Genomic DNA, 19,730 nt, shown 5'->3' on the forward strand with positions numbered 1-19,730 from the left:
CAAGATTTGGCGGCATGTGCTAGCCCCCGGAGGCCGCCGGCCACAGTCGTAGACACGCGAAGAGCAATCCGCGGAGAGGGAAGTGTTCAGATACTTCTCCATCACCAAAAACTATGAAAAATTACCTTCAGTCCTATAGCACATGTGCCCACGTCGTGTAAAAAACTCATAATTTTATCGCGCTCTGAGTATTTAATAATATTCACACCGCATCATTGCCGCAGAACGTCTACTACTGTGTCATCGCCGTACGTGAGGGGGGGCACACCCCGGAGACGCGTGCCGCCTCTTTGGACATGCCACCACACTGTACGACATGTATGAGGGCCCGGTGGGATGCTCCAGTGGCATTGCTACACCCCGAGGGCCCCCGTCCCGCCTAACCCTGTAGCGTTTGACCACGGGATCTAGCCCTTTGACTTTGCACGGACGGTCTTTGACCAGTGGAACTCTCCGCCCGGTTGTGTTAGGTCAGCCCATAGGAACACTTTGGAGCAACATCTGGGCCAAAGCCAGAGAAAGAACCCATCCATGTAGACCCGACGCGTCCGTTTCCCCCCTCCCGGTGCCGGCGGCAGCGCTGTCCGTGAGGGGGGCACACCTCGGAGACGCGGGCCGGGGTTTTGCAATCGCCACAACACTTCCAGACTTGTGAGTGGCCGCCTACGCAAGATTTGGCGGCATGTGCTAGCCCCCGGAGGCCGCCGACCACACTCGTAGACACGCGAAGAGCAATCCCCGGAGAGGGAAGTGTTCAGATACTTCTCCATCACCAAAAACTATGAAAATTTACCTTCAGTCATATAGCACATGTGCCCACGTCGTGTAAAAAACTCATAATTTTATCGCGCTTCGAGTATTTAATAATATTCACACCGCATCATTGCCGCATAACATCTACTACTGTGTCATCGCCGTCCGTGAGGGGGGCCACACCCCGGAGACGCGTGCCGCCTCATCGGACATGCCACCACACCGTACGTCATGTATGAGGGCCCGGCGCGATGCTCCGGTGGCAATGCTACCCCTGAGGGCCCCCGTCCCGCCTAACCCTGTAGCGTTTGACCACGGGATCTAGCCCTTTGACTTTGCACGGACGAGCTTTGACCAGTGGAACTCTCCACCCGGTTGTGTTAGGTCAGCCCATGGGAACACTTTGGAGCAACATGTGGGCCAAAGCCACAGCAAGACCCCATCCGTGTAGACCCGACGCGTCCGTTTCCCCCTGCAGGTGCCGGCGGCGGCGCCGTCCGTGAGGGAGGCACACCCCGGAGATGCGTGCCGGGCGTTTGCAACTGCCACAACAATTCCAGAGTTGTGAGAGGATTTGGCGGCATGTGCTAGTCCCCGGAGGCCGCCGGCCAAAGTCGTAGACACGCGAAGAGCAATCCGCGGAGAGGGAAGTGTTCAGATACTTCTCCATCACCAAAAACTATGAAAAATTACCTTCAGTCCTATAGCACATGTGCCCACGTCGTGTAAAAAACTCATAATTTTATCGCGCTCCGAGTATTTAATAATATTCACACCGCATCATTGTCGCAGAACGTCTACTACTGTGTCATCGCCGTACGTGAGGGGGGCCACACCCCGGAGACGCGTGCCGCCTCTACGGACATGCCACCACACCGTACGACATGCATGAGGGCCCGGTGGGATGCTCCAGTGGCATTGCTACACCCCGAGGGCCCCCGTCCCGCCTAACCCTGTAGCGTTTGACCACGGGATCTAGCCCTTTGACTTTGCACGGACGGGCTTTGACCAGTGGAACACTCCTCCCGGTTGTGTTAGGTCAGCCCATAGGAACACTTTGGAGCAACATCTGGGCCAAAGCCAGAGAAAGAACCCATCCATGTAGACCCGACGCGTCCGTTTCCCCCCTCCCGGTGCCGGCGGCAGCGCTGTCCGTGAGGGGGGCACACCTCGGAGACGCGGGCCGGGGTTTTGCAATCGCCACAACACTTCCAGACTTGTGAGTGGCCGCCTACGCAAGATTTGGCGGCATGTGCTAGCCCCCGGAGGCCGCCGACCACACTCGTAGACACGCGAAGAGCAATCCCCGGAGAGGGAAGTGTTCAGATACTTCTCCATCACCAAAAACTATGAAAATTTACCTTCAGTCCTATAGCACATGTGCCCACGTCGTGTAAAAAACTCATAATTTTATCGCGCTTCGAGTATTTAATAATATTCACACCGCATCATTGCCGCAGAACATCTACTACTGTGTCATCGCCGTCCGTGAGGGGAGCCACACCCCGGAGACGCGTGCCGCCTCATCGGACATGCCACCACACCGTACGACATGTACGAGGGCCCGACGCGATGCTCCGGTGGCAATGCTACCCCCAAGGGCCCCCGTACCGCCTAACCCTGTAGCGTTTGACCACGGGATCTAGCCCTTTGACTTTGCACGGACGAGCTTTGACCAGTGGAACTCTCCACCCGGTTGTGTTAGGTCAGCCCATGGGAACACTTTGGAGCAACATGTGGGCCAAAGCCACAGCAAGACCCCATCCGTGTAGTCCCGACGCGTCCGTTTCCCCCTGCAGGTGCCGGCGGCGGCGCCGTCCGTGAGGGAGGCACACCCCGGAGATGCGTGCCGGGCGTTTGCAACTGCCACAACAATTCCAGAGTTGTGAGAGGATTTGGCGGCATGTGCTAGCCCCCGGAGGCCGCCGGCCACAGTCGTAGACACGCGAAGAGCAATCCGCGGAGAGGGAAGTGTTCAGATACTTCTCCATCACCAAAAACTATGAAAAATTACCTTCAGTCCTATAGCACATGTGCCCACGTCATGTAAAAAACTCATAATTTTATCGCGCTCCGAGTATTTAATAATATTCACACCGCATCATTGCCACAGAACGTCTACTACTGTGTCATCGCCGTACGTGAGGGGGGCCACACCCCGGAGACGCGTGCCGCCTCTTCGGACATGCCACCACACCGTACGACATGTATGAGGGCCCGGTGGGATGCTCCAGTGGCATTGCTACACCCCGAGGGCCCCCGTCCCGCCTAACCCTGTAGCGTTTGACCACGGGATCTAGCCCTTTGACTTTGCACGGACGGGCTTTGACCAGTGGAACTCTCCGCCCGGTTGTGTTAGGTCAGCCCATAGGAACACTTTGGAGCAACATCTGGGCCAAAGCCAGAGAAAGAACCCATCCATGTAGACCCGACGCGTCCGTTTCCCCCCTCCCGGTGCCGGCGGCAGCGCTGTCCGTGAGGGGGGCACACCTCGGAGACGCGGGCCGGGGTTTTCCAATCGCCACAACACTTCCAGACTTGTGAGAGGCCGCCTACGCAAGATTTGGCGGCATGTGCTAGCCCCCGGACGCCGCCGACCACACTCGTAGACACGCGAAGAGGAATCCCCGGAGAGGGAAGTGTTCAGATACTTCTCCATCACCAAAAACTATGAAAATTTACCTTCAGTCCTATAGCACATGTGCCCACGTCGTGTAAAAAACTCATAATTTTATCGCGCTTCGAGTATTTAATAATATTCACACCGCATCATTGCCGCAGAACATCTACTACTGTGTCATCGCCGTCCGTGAGGGGGGCCACACCCCGGAGACGCGTGCCGCCTCATCGGACATGCCACCACACCGTACGACATGTATGAGGGCCCGACGCGATGCTCCGGTGGCAATGCTACCCCCGAGGGCCCCCGTCCCGCCTAACCCTGTAGCGTTTGACCACGGGATCTAGCCCTTTGACTTTGCACGGACGAGCTTTGACCAGTGGAACTCTCCACCCGGTTGTGTTAGGTCAGCCCATGGGAACACTTTGGAGCAACATGTGGGCCAAAGCCATAGCAAGACCCCATCCGTGTAGACCCGACGCGTCCTTTTCCCCCTCCAGGTGCCGGCGGCGGCGCCGTCCGTGAGGGAGGCACACCCCGGAGATGCGTGCCGGGCGTTTGCAACTGCCACAACAATTCCAGAGTTGTGAGAGGATTTGGCGGCATGTGCTAGCCCCCAGAGGCCGCCGGCCACAGTCGTAGACGCGCGAAGAGCAATCCGCGGAGAGGGAAGTGTTCAGATACTTCTCCATCACCAAAAACTATGAAAAATTACCTTTAGTCCTATAGCACATGTGCCCACGTCGTGTAAAAAACTCATAATTTTATCGCGCTCCGAGTATTTAATAATATTCACACCGCATCATTGCTGCAGAACGTCTACTACTGTGTCATCGCCGTCTGTGAGGGGGGCCACACCCCGGAGACGCGTGCCGCATCTTCGGACATGCCACCACACCGTACGGCATGTATGAGGGCCCGATGCGATGCTCCAGTGGCATTGCTACCCCCCAGGGCCCCCGTCCCGCCTAACCCTGTAGCGTTTGACCACGGGATCTAGCCCTTTGACTTTGCACGGACGGGCTTCGACCTGTGGAACTGTCCACTCGGTTGTGTTAGGTCGGCCCATAGGAACACTTTGGAGCAACATCCGGGACAAAGCCACTGCAAGACCCCATCCGTGTACACCCGACGCGTCCGTTTCCCCTCTCCAGGTGCCGGCGGCGGCGCGGTCCGTGAGGGGGGCACACCTCGGAGACGCGGGCCGGGCGTTTGCAATCGCCACAACACTTCCAGACTTGTGAGAGGCCGCCTACGCAAGATTTGGCGGCATGTGCTAGCCCCCGGAGGCCGCCGGCCACAGTCGTAGACACGCGAAGATCAATCCGCGGAGAGGGAAGTGTTCAGATACTTCTCCATCACCAAAAACTATGAAAAATTACCTTTAGTCCTATAGCACATGTGCCCACGTCGTGTAAAAAACTCATAATTTTATCGCGCTCCGAGTGTTTAATAATATTCACACCGCATCATTGCCGCAGAATGTCTACAACTGTGTCATCGCCGTCCGTGAGGGGGGCCACACCCCGGAGACGCGTGCCGCCTCTTCGGACATGCCACCACACCGTACGACATGTATGAGGGCCCGGTGGGATGCTCCAGTGGCATTGCTACCCCCCGAGGGCCCCCGTCCCGCCTAACCCTGTAGCGTTTGACCACGGGATCTAGCCCTTTGACTTTGCACGGACGGGCTTTGACCAGTGGAACTCTCCGCCCGGTTGTGTTAGGTCAGCCCATAGGAACACTTTGGAGCAACATCTGGGCCAAAGCCAGAGAAAGAACCCATCCATGTAGACCCGACGCGTCCGTATCCCCCCTCCCGGTGCCGGCGGCAGCGCTGTCCGTGAGGGGGGCACACCTCGGAGACGCGGGCCGGGGTTTTGCAATTGCCACAACAATTCCAGAGTTGTGAGAGGCCGCCTACGCAAGATTTGGCGGCATGTGCTAGCCCCCGGAGGCCGCGGACCACACTCGTAGACTCGCGAAGAGCAATCCCCGGAGAGGGAAGTGTTCAGATACTTCTCCATCACCAAAAACTATGAAAATTTACCTTCAGTCCTATAGCACATGTGCCCACGTCGTGTAAAAAACTCATAATTTTATCGCGCTTCGAGTATTTAATAATATTCACACCGCATCATTGCCGCAGAACATCTACTACTGTGTCATCGCCGTCCGTGAGGGGGGCCACACCCCGGAGACGCGTGCCGCCTCATCGGACATGCCACCACACCGTACGACATGTATGAGGGCCCGGCGTGATGCTCCGGTGGCAATGCTACCCCCGAGGGCCCCCGTCCCGCCTAACCCTGTAGCGTTTGACCACGGGATCTAGCCCTTTGACTTTGCACGGACGGGCTTTGACCAGTGGAACTCTCCGCCCGGTTGTGTTAGGTCAGCCCATAGGAACACTTTGGAGCAACATCTGGGCCAAAGCCAGAGAAAGAACCCATCCATGTAGACCCGACGCGTTCGTTTCCTCCCTCCCGGTGCCGGCGGCAGCGCTGTCCGTGAGGGGGGCACGCCGCGGAGACGCGGGCCGGGCTTTTGCAATCGCCACAACACTTCTAGACTTGTGAGAGGCCGCCTACGCAAGATTTGGCGGCATGTGCTAGCCCCCGGAGGCCGCCGACCACACTCGTAGACACGCGAAGAGCAATCCCCGGAGAGGGAAGTGTTCAGATACTTCTCCATCACCAAAAACTATGAAAATTTACCTTCAGTCCTATAGCACATGTGCCCACGTCGTGTAAAAAACTCATAATTTTATCGCGCTTCGAGTATTTAATAATATTCACACCGCATCATTGCCGCAGAACATCTACTACTGTGTCATCGCCGTTCGTGAGGGGGGCCACACCCCGGAGACGCGTGCCGCCTCTTCGGACATGCCACCACACCGTACGACATGTATGATGGCCCGGTGGGATGCTCCAGTGGCATTGGTACCCCCCGAGGGCCCCCGTCCCGCCTAACCCTGTAGCGTTTGACCACGGGATCTAGCCCTTTGACTTTGCACGGACGGGCTTTGACCAGTGGAACTCTCCGCCCGGTTGTGTTAGGTCAGCCCATAGGAACACTTTGGAGCAACATCTGGGCCAAAGCCAGAGAAAGAACCCATCCATGTAGACCCGACGCGTCCGTTTCCCCGCTCTAGGTGCCGGCGGCGGCGCCATCCGTCAGGGGGGCACACCCCGGAGACGCGTGCCGGGCGTTTGGAACCGCCACAACACTTCCAGACTTGTGAGAGGATTTGGCGGCATGTGCTAGCCCCCAGAGGCCACCGGCCATAGTCGTAGACGCGCGAAGAGCAATCCGCGGAGAGGGAAGTGTTCAGATACTTCTCCATCACCAAAAGCTATGAAAAATTACCATCAATCCTATAGCACATGTGCCCACGTCGTGTAAAATACTAATGATTTTATCGCGCTCTGAGTATTTAATAATATTCATGCCGCATCGTTACCGCAGAACGTCTACTACTATGTCATCGCCGTCCGTGAGGTGGGCCACTCCCCGGAGACGCGTGCCGCCTCTTCGGACATGCCACCACACCGTACGGCATGTATGAGGGCCCGGTGCGATGCTCCAGTGGCATAGCTACCCCCCCAGGGCCCCCGTCCCGCCTAACCCTGTAGCGTTTCACCACGGGATCTAGCCCTTTGACTTTGCACGGACGGGCTTTGACCTGTGGAACTGTCCACTCGGTTGTGTTAGGTCGGCCCATAGGAACACTTTGGAGCAACATCCGGGACAAAGCCACTGCAAGACCCATCCGTGTAGACCCGACGCGTCCGTTTCCCCTCTCCAGGTGCCGGCGGCGGCGCGGTCCGTGAGGGGGGCACACCTCGGAGACGCGGGCCGGGCGTTTGCAATCGCCACAACACTTCCAGACTTGTGAAGGCCACCTACGCAAGATTTGGCGGCATGTGCTAGCCCCCGGAGGCCGCCGGCCACAGTCGTAGACACGCGAAGAGCAATCCGCGGAGAGGGACGTGTTCAGATACTTCTCCATCACCAAAAACTATGAAAAATTACCTTTAGTCCTATAGCACATGTGCCCACGTCGTGTAAAAAACTCATAATTTTATCGCGCTCCGAGTATTTAATAATATTCACACCGCATCATTGCCGCAGAATGTCTACTACTGTGTCATCGCCGTCCGTGAGGGGGGCCACACCCCGGAGACGCGTGCCGCCTCTTCGGAGATGCCACCACACCGTACGACATGTATGATGGCCCGGTGGGATGCTCCAGTGGCATTGGTACCCCCCGAGGGCCCCCGTCCCGCCTAACCCTGTAGCGTTTGACCACGGGATCTAGCCCTTTGACTTTGCACGGACGAGCTTTGACCAGTGGAACTCTCCACCCGGTTGTGTTAGGTCAGCCCATGGGAACACTTTGGAGCAACATGTGGGCCAAAGCCACAGCAAAACCCCAACCGTGTAGACCCGACGCGTCCGTTTCCCCCTCCAGGTGCCGGCGGCGGCGCCGTCCGTGAGGGAGGCACACCCCGGAGACGCGTGCCGGCCGTTGCAACTGCCACAACAATTCCAGACTTGTGAGAGGATTTGCGGCATGTGCTAGCCCCCAGAGGCCGCCGGCCACAGTCGTAGACGCGCGAAGAGCAATCCGCGGAGAGGGAAGTGTTCAGATACTTCTCCATCACCAAAAACTATGAAAAATTACCTTCAGTCCTATAGCACATGTGCCCACGTCGTGTAAAAAACTCATAATTTTATCGCGCTCCGAGTATTTAATAATATTCACACCGCATCATTGCTGCAGAACGTCTACTACTGTGTCATCGCCGTCCGTGAGGGGGGCCACACCCCGGGGACGCGTGCCGCCTCTTCGGACATGCAACCACACCATACGGCATGTATGAGGGCCCGGTGCGATGCTCCAGTGGCATTGCTACCCCCCAGGGCCCCCGTCCCGCCTAACCCTGTAGCGTTTGACCACGGGATCTAGCCCTTTGACTTTGCACGGACGGGCTTTGACCAGTGGAACTCTCCACACGGTTGTGTTAGGTCAGCCCATAGGAACACTTTGGAGCAACATCTGGGCCAAAGCCAGAGAAAGAACCCATCCATGTAGACCCGACGCGTCCGTTTCCCCACTCCAGAAGCCGGCGGCGGCGCCGTCCGTCAGGGGGGCACACCCCGGAGACGCGTGCCGGGCGTTTGCAACCGCCACAACACTTCTAGACTTATGAGAGGATTTGGCGGCATGTGCTAGCCCCCGGAGGCCACCGGCCACAGTCGTAGACGCGCGAAGAGCAATCCGCGGAGAGGGAAGTGTTCAGATACTTCTCCATCACCAAAAGCTATGAAAAATTACCATCAGTCCTATAGCACATGTGCCCACGTCGTGTAAAATACTAATGATTTTATCGCGCTCCGAGTATTTAATAATATTCATGCCGCATCGTTACCGCAGAACGTCGACTACTGTGTCATCGCCGTCCGTGAGGTGGGCCACTCCCCGGAGACGCGTGCCGCCTCTTCGGACATGCCACCACACCGTACGGCATGTATGAGGGCCCGGTGCGATGCTCCAGTGGCATTGCTACCCCCCAGGGCCCCCGTCACGCCTAACCCTGTAGCGTTTGACCACGGGATCTAGCCCTTTGACTTTGCACGGACGGGCTTTGACCTGTGGAACTGTCCACTCGGTTGTGTTAGGTCGGCCCATAGCAACACTTTGGAGCAACATCCGGGACAAAGCCACTGCAAGACCCCATCCGTGTAGACCCGACGCGTCCGTTTCCCCCCTCCCGGTGCCGGCGGCGGCGCTGTCCGTGAGGGGGGCACACCTCGGAGACGCGGGCCGGGGTTTTGTAATCGCCACAACACTTCCAGACTTGTGAGAGGCCGCCTACGCAAGATTTGGCGGCATATGCTAGCCCCCGGAGGCCGCCGACCACACTCGTAGACACGCGAAGAGCAATCCCCGGAGAGGGAAGTGTTCAGATACTTCTCCATCACCAAAAACTATGAAAAATTACCTTCAGTCCTATAGCACATGTTCCCACGTCGTGTAAAAAACTCATAATTTTATCGCGCTCCGAGTATTTAATAATATTCACACCGCATCTTTGCCGCAAAACGTCTACTACTGTGTCATCGCCCTCCGTGAGGGGGGCCACACCCCGGAGACGCGTGCCGCCTCTTCGGACATGCCACCACACTGTACGACATGTATGAGGGCCCGGTGGGATGCTCCAGTGGCATTGCTACCCCCCGAGGGCCCCCGTCCCGCCAAACCCTGTAGCGTTTGACCACGGGATCTAGCCCTTTGACTTTGCACGGACGGGCTTTGACAAGTGGAACTCTCCACCCGGTTGTGTTAGGTCAGCCCATAGGAACACTTTGGAGCAACATCTGGGCCAAAGCCAGAGAAAGAACCCATCCATGTAGAACCGACGCGTCCGTTTCACCACTCCAGGTGCCGGCGGCGGCGCCATCCGTCAGGGGGGCACACCCCGGAGACGCGTGCCGGGCGTTTGCAACCGCCACAACACTTCCAGACTTGTGAGAGGATTTGGCGGCATGTGCTAGCCCCAAGAGGTCACCGGCCACAGTCGTAGACGCGCGAAGAGCAATCCGCGGAGAGGGAAGTGTTCAGATACTTCTCCATCACCAAAAGCTATGAAAAATTACCATCAGTCCTATAGCACATGTGCCCACGTCGTGTAAAATACTAATGATTTTATCGTGCTCCGAGTATTTAATAATATTCATGCCGCATCGCTACCGCAGAACGTCTACTACTGTGTCATCTCCGTCCGTGAGGTGGGCCACTACTCGGAGACACGTGCCGCCTCTTCGGACATGCCACCACAACGTACGGCATGTATGAGGGCCCGGTGCGATGCTCCAGTGGCATTGCTACCCCCCCAGGGCCCCCGTCCCGCCTAACCCTGTAGCGTTTGACAACGGGATCTAGCCCTTTGACTTTGCACGGACGGGCTTTGACCTGTGGAACTTTCCACTCGGTTGTGTTAGGTCGGCCCATAGGAACACTTTGGAGCAACATCCGGGACAAAGCCACTGCAAGACCCCATCCGTGTAGACCCGACGCGTCCGTTTCCCCCCACCCGGTGCCGGCGGCGGCGCTGTCCGTGAGGGGGGCACACCTCGGAGACGCGGGCCGGGGTTTTGCAATCGCCACAACACTTCCAGACTTGTGAGAGGCCGCCTACGCAACATTTGGCGGCATGTGCTAGCCCCCGGAGGCCGCCGGCCACACTCGTAGACACGCGAAGAGCAATCCCCGGAGAGGGAAGTGTTCAGATACTTCTCCATCACCAAAAACTATGAAAAATTACCTTCAGTCCTATAGCACATGTGCCCACGTCGTGTAAAAAACTCATAATTTTATCGCGCTTCGAGTATTTAATAATATTCACACTGCATCATTGCCGCAGAACATCTACTACTGTGTCATCGCTGTCCGTGAGGGGGGCCACACCCCGGAGACGCGTGCCGCCTCATCGGACATGCCACCACACCGTACGACATGTATGAGGGCCCGGCGCGATGCTCCGGTGGCAATGCTACCCCCGAGGGCCCCCATCCCGCCTAACCCTGTAGCGTTTGACCACGGGATCTAGCCCTTTGACTTTGCACGGACGAGCTTTGACCAGTGGAACTCTCCACCCGGTTGTGTTAGGTCAGCCCATGGGAACACTTTGGAGCAACATGTGGGCCAAAGCCACAGCAAAACCCCAGCCGTGTAGACCCGACGCATCCGTTTCCCCCTCCAGGTGCCGGCGGCGGCGCCGTCCGTGAGGGAGGCACACCCCGGAGACGCGTGCCGGCCGTTGCAACTGCCACAACAATTCCAGACTTGTGAGAGGATTTGGCGGCATGTGCTAGCCCCCAGAGGCCGCCGGCCACAGTCGTAGACGCGCGAAGAGCAATCCGCGGAGAGGGAAGTGTTCAGATACTTCTCCATCACCAAAAACTATGAAAAATTACCTTCAGTCCTATAGCACATGTGCCCACGTCGTGTAAAAAACTCATAATTTTATCGCGCTCCGAGTATTTAATAATATTCACACCGCATCATTGCTGCAGAACGTCTACTACTGTGTCATCGCCGTCTGTGAGGGGTCCACACCCCGGAGACGCGTGCCGCCTCTTCGGACATGCCACCACACCATACGGCATGTATGAGGGCCCGGTGCGATGCTCCAGTGGCATTGCTACCCCCCAGGGCCGCCGTCCCGCCTAACCCTGTAGCGTTTGACCACGGGATCTAGCCCTTTGACTTTGCACAGACGGGCTTTGACCTGTGGAACTGTCCACTCGGTTGTGTTAGGTCGGCCCATAGGAACACTTTGGAGCAACATCCGGGACAAAGCCACTGCAAGATCCCATCCGTGTAGACCCGACGCGTCCGTTTCCCCTCACCAGGTGCCGGCGGCGGCGCGGTCCGTGAGGGGGGCACACCTCGGAGACGCGGGCCAGGCGTTTGCAATCGCCACAACACTTCCAGACTTGTGAGAGGCCACCTACGCAAGATTTGGCGGCATGTGCTAGCCCCCGGAGGCCGCCGGCCACAGTCGTAGACGCGCGAAGAGCAATCCGCGGAGAGGGAAGTGTTCAGATACTTCTCCATCACCAAAAGCTATGAAAAATTACCATCAGTCCTATAGCACATGTGCCCACGTCGTGTAAAATACTAATGATTTTATCGCGCTCCGAGTATTTAATAATATTCATGCCGCATCGTTACCGCAGAACGTCGACTACTGTGTCATCGCCGTCCGTGAGGTGGGCCACTCCCCGGAGACGCGTGCCGCCTCTTCGGAAATGCCACCACACCGTACGGCATGTATGAGGGCCCGGTGCGATGCTCCAGTGGCATTGCTACCCCCCAGGGCCCCCGTCACGCCTAACCCTGTAGCGTTTGACCACGGGATCTAGCCCTTTGACTTTGCACGGACGGGCTTTGACCTGTGGAACTGTCCACTCGGTTGTGTTAGGTCGGCCCATAGCAACACTTTGGAGCAACATCCGGGACAAAGCCACTGCAAGACCCCATCCGTGTAGACCCGACGCGTCCGTTTCCGCCCTCCCGGTGCCGGCGGCGGCGCTGTCCATGAGGGGGGCACACCTCGGAGACGCGGGCCGGGGTTTTGTAATCGCCACAACACTTCCAGACTTGTGAGAGGCCGCCTACGCAAGATTTGGCGGCATATGCTAGCCCCCGGAGGCCGCCGGCCACACTCGTAGACACGCGAAGAGCAATCCCCGGAGAGGGAAGTGTTCAGATACTTCTCCATCACCAAAAACTATGAACAATTACCTTCAGTCCTATAGCACATGTTCCCACGTCGTGTAAAAAACTCATAATTTTATCGCGCTCCGAGTATTTAATAATATTCACACCGCATCTTTGCCGCAAAACGTCTACTACTGTGTCATCGCCCTCCGTGAGGGGGGCCACACCCCGGAGACGCGTGCCGCCTCTTCGGACATGCCACCACACTGTACGACATGTATGAGGGCCCGGTGGGATGCTCCAGTGGCATTGCTACCCCCCGAGGGCCCCCGTCCCGCCAAACCCTGTAGCGTTTGACCACGGGATCTAGCCCTTTGACTTTGCACGGACGGGCTTTGACCAGTGGAACTCTCCACCCGGTTGTGTTAGGTCAGCCCATAGGAACACTTTGGAGCAACATCTGGGCCAAAGCCAGAGAAAGAACCCATCCATGTAGAACCGACGCTCCGTTTCACCACTCCAGGTGCCGGCGGCGGCGCCATCCGTCAGGGGGGCACACCCCGGAGACGCGTGCCGGGCGTTTGCAACCGCCACAACACTTCCAGACTTGTGAGAGGATTTGGCGGCATGTGCTAGCCCCAAGAGGTCACCGGCCACAGTCGTAGACGCGCGAAGAGCAATCCGCGGAGAGGGAAGTGTTCAGATACTTCTCCATCACCAAAAGCTATGAAAAATTACCATCAGTCCTATAGCACATGTGCCCACGTCGTGTAAAATACTAATGATTTTATCGTGCTCCGAGTATTTAATAATATTCATGCCGCATCGTTACCGCAGAACGTCTACTACTGTGTCATCTCCGTCCGTGAGGTGGGCCACTACTCGGAGACACGTGCCGCCTCTTCGGACATGCCACCACAACGTACGGCATGTATGAGGGCCCGGTGCGATGCTCCAGTGGCATTGCTACCCCCCCAGGGCCCCCGTCCCGCCTAACCCTGTAGCGTTTGACAACGGGATCTAGCCCTTTGACTTTGCACGGACGGGCTTTGACCTGTGGAACTTTCCACTCGGTTGTGTTAGGTCGGCCCATAGGAACACTTTGGAGCAACATCCGGGACAAAGCCACTGCAAGACCCCATCCGTGTAGACCCGACGCGTCCGTTTCCCCCCACCCGGTGCCGGCGGCGGCGCTGTCCGTGAGGGGGGCACACCTCGGAGACGCGGGCCGGGGTTTTGCAATCGCCACAACAATTCCAGACTTGTGAGAGGCCGCCTACGCAACATTTGGCGGCATGTGCTAGCCCCCGGAGGCCGCCGGCCACACTCGTAGACACGCGAAGAGCAATCCCCGGAGAGGGAAGTGTTGAGATACTTCTCCATCACCAAAAACTATGAAAAATTACCTTCAGTCCTATAGCACATGTGCCCACGTCGTGTAAAAAACTCATAATTTTATCGCGCTTCGAGTATTTAATAATATTCACACTGCATCATTGCCGCAGAACATCTACTACTGTGTCATCGCTGTCCGTGAGGGGGGCCACACCCCGGAGACGCGTGCCGCCTCATCGGACATGCCACCACACCGTACGACATGTATGAGGGCCCGGCGCGATGCTCCGGTGGCAATGCTACCCCCGAGGGCCCCCATCCCGCCTAACCCTGTAGCGTTTGACCACGGGATCTAGCCCTTTGACTTTGCACGGACGAGCTTTGACCAGTGGAACTCTCCACCCGGTTGTGTTAGGTCAGCCCATGGGAACACTTTGGAGCAACATGTGGGCCAAAGCCACAGCAAAACCCCAGCCGTGTAGACCCGACGCATCCGTTTCCCCCTCCAGGTGCCGGCGGCGGCGCCGTCCGTGAGGGAGGCACACCCCGGAGACGCGTGCCGGCCGTTGCAACTGCCACAACAATTCCAGACTTGTGAGAGGATTTGGCGGCATGTGCTAGCCCCCAGAGGCCGCCGGCCACAGTCGTAGACGCGCGAAGAGCAATCCGCGGAGAGGGAAGTGTTCAGATACTTCTCCATCACCAAAAACTATGAAAAATTACCTTCAGTCCTATAGCACATGTGCCCACGTCGTGTAAAAAACTCATAATTTTATCGCGCTCCGAGTATTTAATAATATTCACACCGCATCATTGCTGCAGAACGTCTACTACTGTGTCATCGCCGTCTGTGAGGGGGGCCACACCCCGGAGACGCGTGCCGCCTCTTCGGACATGCCACCACACCATACGGCATGTATGAGGGCCCGGTGCGATGCTCCAGTGGCATTGCTACCCCCCAGGGCCCCCGTCCCGCCTAACCCTGTAGCGTTTGACCACGGGATCTAGCCCTTTGACTTTGCACAGACGGGCTTTGACCTGTGGAACTGTCCACTCGGTTGTGTTAGGTCGGCCCATAGGAACACTTTGGAGCAACATCCGGGACAAAGCCACTGCAAGATCCCATCCGTGTAGACCCGACGCGTCCGTTTCCCCTCACCAGGTGCCGGCGGCGGCGCGGTCCGTGAGGGGGGCACACCTCGGAGACGCGGGCCAGGCGTTTGCAATCGCCACAACACTTCCAGACTTGTGAGAGGCCACCTACGCAAGATTTGGCGGCATGTGCTAGCCCCCGGAGGCCGCCGGCCACAGTCGTAGACGCGCGAAGAGCAATCCGCGGAGAGGGAAGTGTTCAGATACTTCTCCATCACCAAAAGCTATGAAAAATTACCATCAGTCCTATAGCACATGTGCCCACGTCGTGTAAAATACTAATGATTTTATCGCGCTCCGAGTATTTAATAATATTCATGCCGCATCGTTACCGCAGAACGTCGACTACTGTGTCATCGCCGTCCGTGAGGTGGGCCACTCCCCGGAGACGCGTGCCGCCTCTTCGGAAATGCCACCACACCGTACGGCATGTATGAGGGCCCGGTGCGATGCTCCAGTGGCATTGCTACCCCCCAGGGCCCCCGTCACGCCTAACCCTGTAGCGTTTGACCACGGGATCTAGCCCTTTGACTTTGCACGGACGGGCTTTGACCTGTGGAACTGTCCACTCGGTTGTGTTAGGTCGGCCCATAGCAACACTTTGGAGCAACATCCGGGACAAAGCCACTGCAAGACCCCATCCGTGTAGACCCGACGCGTCCGTTTCCGCCCTCCCGGTGCCGGCGGCGGCGCTGTCCATGAGGGGGGCACACCTCGGAGACGCGGGCCGGGGTTTTGTAATCGCCACAACACTTCCAGACTTGTGAGAGGCCGCCTACGCAAGATTTGGCGGCATATGCTAGCCCCCGGAGGCCGCCGGCCACACTCGTAGACACGCGAAGAGCAATCCCCGGAGAGGGAAGTGTTCAGATACTTCTCCATCACCAAAAACTATGAAAAATTACCTTCAGTCCTATAGCACATGTTCCCACGTCGTGTAAAAAACTCATAATTTTATCGCGCTCCGAGTATTTAATAATATTCACACCGCATCTTTGCCGCAAAACGTCTACTACTGTGTCATCGCCCTCCGTGAGGGGGGCCACACCCCGGAGACGCGTGCCGCCTCTTCGGACATGCCACCACACTGTACGACATGTATGAGGGCCCGGTGGGATGCTCCAGTGGCATTGCTACCCCCCGAGGGCCCCCGTCCCGCCAAACCCTGTAGCGTTTGACCACGGGATCTAGCCCTTTGACTTTGCACGGACGGGCTTTGACCAGTGGAACTCTCCACCCGGTTGTGTTAGGTCAGCCCATAGGAACACTTTGGAGCAACATCTGGGCCAAAGCCAGAGAAAGAACCCATCCATGTAGAACCGACGCTCCGTTTCACCACTCCAGGTGCCGGCGGCGGCGCCATCCGTCAGGGGGGCACACCCCGGAGACGCGTGCCGGGCGTTTGCAACCGCCACAACACTTCCAGACTTGTGAGAGGATTTGGCGGCATGTGCTAGCCCCAAGAGGTCACCGGCCACAGTCGTAGACGCGCGAAGAGCAATCCGCGGAGAGGGAAGTGTTCAGATACTTCTCCATCACCAAAAGCTATGAAAAATTACCATCAGTCCTATAGCACATGTGCCCACGTCGTGTAAAATACTAATGATTTTATCGTGCTCCGAGTATTTAATAATATTCATGCCGCATCGTTACCGCAGAACGTCTACTACTGTGTCATCTCCGTCCGTGAGGTGGGCCACTACTCGGAGACACGTGCCGCCTCTTCGGACATGCCACCACAACGTACGGCATGTATGAGGGCCCGGTGCGATGCTCCAGTGGCATTGCTACCCCCCCAGGGCCCCCGTCCCGCCTAACCCTGTAGCGTTTGACAACGGGATCTAGCCCTTTGACTTTGCACGGACGGGCTTTGACCTGTGGAACTTTCCACTCGGTTGTGTTAGGTCGGCCCATAGGAACACTTTGGAGCAACATCCGGGACAAAGCCACTGCAAGACCCCATCCGTGTAGACCCGACGCGTCCGTTTCCCCCCACCCGGTGCCGGCGGCGGCGCTGTCCGTGAGGGGGGCACACCTCGGAGACGCGGGCCGGGGTTTTGCAATCGCCACAACACTTCCAGACTTGTGAGAGGCCGCCTACGCAACATTTGGCGGCATGTGCTAGCCCCCGGAGGCCGCCGGCCACACTCGTAGACACGCGAAGAGCAATCCCCGGAGAGGGAAGTGTTCAGATACTTCTCCATCACCAAAAACTATGAAAAATTACCTTCAGTCCTATAGCACATGTGCCCACGTCGTGTAAAAAACTCATAATTTTATCGCGCTTCGAGTATTTAATAATATTCACACTGCATCATTGCCGCAGAACATCTACTACTGTGTCATCGCTGTCCGTGAGGGGGGCCACACCCCGGAGACGCGTGCCGCCTCATCGGACATGCCACCACACCGTACGACATGTATGAGGGCCCGGCGCGATGCTCCGGTGGCAATGCTACCCCCGAGGGCCCCCATCCCGCCTAACCCTGTAGCGTTTGACCACGGGATCTAGCCCTTTGACTTTGCACGGACGAGCTTTGACCAGTGGAACTCTCCACCCGGTTGTGTTAGGTCAGCCCATGGGAACACTTTGGAGCAACATGTGGGCCAAAGCCACAGCAAAACCCCAGCCGTGTAGACCCGACGCATCCGTTTCCCCCTCCAGGTGCCGGCGGCGGCGCCGTCCGTGAGGGAGGCACACCCCGGAGACGCGTGCCGGCCGTTGCAACTGCCACAACAATTCCAGACTTGTGAGAGGATTTGGCGGCATGTGCTAGCCCCCAGAGGCCGCCGGCCACAGTCGTAGACGCGCGAAGAGCAATCCGCGGAGAGGGAAGTGTTCAGATACTTCTCCATCACCAAAAACTATGAAAAATTACCTTCAGTCCTATAGCACATGTGCCCACGTCGTGTAAAAAACTCATAATTTTATCGCGCTCCGAGTATTTAATAATATTCACACCGCATCATTGCTGCAGAACGTCTACTACTGTGTCATCGCCGTCTGTGAGGGGGGCCACACCCCGGAGACGCGTGCCGCCTCTTCGGACATGCCACCACACCATACGGCATGTATGAGGGCCCGGTGCGATGCTCCAGTGGCATTGCTACCCCCCAGGGCCCCCGTCCCGCCTAACCCTGTAGCGTTTGACCACGGGATCTAGCCCTTTGACTTTGCACAGACGGGCTTTGACCTGTGGAACTGTCCACTCGGTTGTGTTAGGTCGGCCCATAGGAACACTTTGGAGCAACATCCGGGACAAAGCCACTGCAAGATCCCATCCGTGTAGACCCGACGCGTCCGTTTCCCCTCTCCAGGTGCCGGCGGCGGCGCGGTCCGTGAGGGGGGCACACCTCGGAGACGCGGGCCAGGCGTTTGCAATCGCCACAACACTTCCAGACTTGTGAGAGGCCACCTACGCAAGATTTGGCGGCATGTGCTAGCCCCCGGAGGCCGCCGGCCACAGTCGTAGACACGCGAAGAGCAATCCGCGGAGAGGGAAGTGTTCAGATACTTCTCCATCACCAAAAACTATGAAAAATTACCTTCAGTCCTATAGCACATGTGCCCAAGTCGTGTAAAAAACTCATAATTTTATCGCGCTCCGAGTATTTAATAATATTCACACCGCATCATTGCCGGAGAACGTTTACTACTGTGTCATCGCTGTACGTGAGGGGGGCACACCCCGGAGACGCGTGCCGCCTCTGCGGACATGCCACCACACCGTACGACATGTATGAGGGCCCGGTGGGATGCTCCAGTGGCATTGCTACACCCCGAGGGCCCCCGTCCCGCCTAACCCTGTAGCGTTTGACCACGGGATCTAGCCCTTTGACTTTGCACGGACGGGCTTTGACCAGTGGAACTCTCCGCCCGGTTGTGTTAGGTCAGCCCATAGGAACACATTGGAGCAACATCTGGGCCAAAGCCAGAGAAAGAACCCATCCATGTAGACCCGAGGCGACCGTTTCCCCCCTCCCGGTGCCGGCGGCAGCGCTGTCCGTGAGGGGGGCACACCTCGGAGACGCGGGCCGGGGTTTTGCAATCGCCACAACACTTCCAGACTTGTGAGAGGCCGCCTACGCAAGATTTGGTGGCATGTGCTAGCCCCCGGACGCCGCCGACCACACTCGTAGACACGCGAAGAGCAATCCCCGGAGAGGGAAGTGTTCAGATACTTCTCCATCAGCAAAAACTATGAAAATTTACCTTCCGTCCTATAGCACATGTGCCCACGTCGTGTAAAAAACTCATAATTTTATCGCGCTTCGAGTATTTAATAATATTCACACCGCATCATTGCCGCAGAACATCTACTACTGTGTCATTGCCGTCCGTGAGGGGGGCCACACCCCGGAGACGCGTGCCGCCTCATCGGACATGCCACCACACCGTACGACATGTATGAGGGCCCGGCGCGATGCTCCGGTGGCAATGCTACCCCCGAGGGCCCCCGTCCCGCCTAACCCTGTAGCGTTTGACCACGGGATCTAGACCTTTGACTTTGCACGGACGAGCTTTGACCAGTGGAACTCTCCACCCGGTTGTGTTAGGTCAGCCCATGGGAACACTTTGGAGCAACATGTGGGCTAAAGCCACAGCAAGACCCCATCGGTGTAGACCCGACGCGT

This window comes from Aegilops tauschii, chromosome 7, assembly GCF_002575655.3.
Source record: "Aegilops tauschii subsp. strangulata cultivar AL8/78 chromosome 7, Aet v6.0, whole genome shotgun sequence".
Classification (NCBI taxonomy): domain Eukaryota; kingdom Viridiplantae; phylum Streptophyta; class Magnoliopsida; order Poales; family Poaceae; genus Aegilops; species Aegilops tauschii.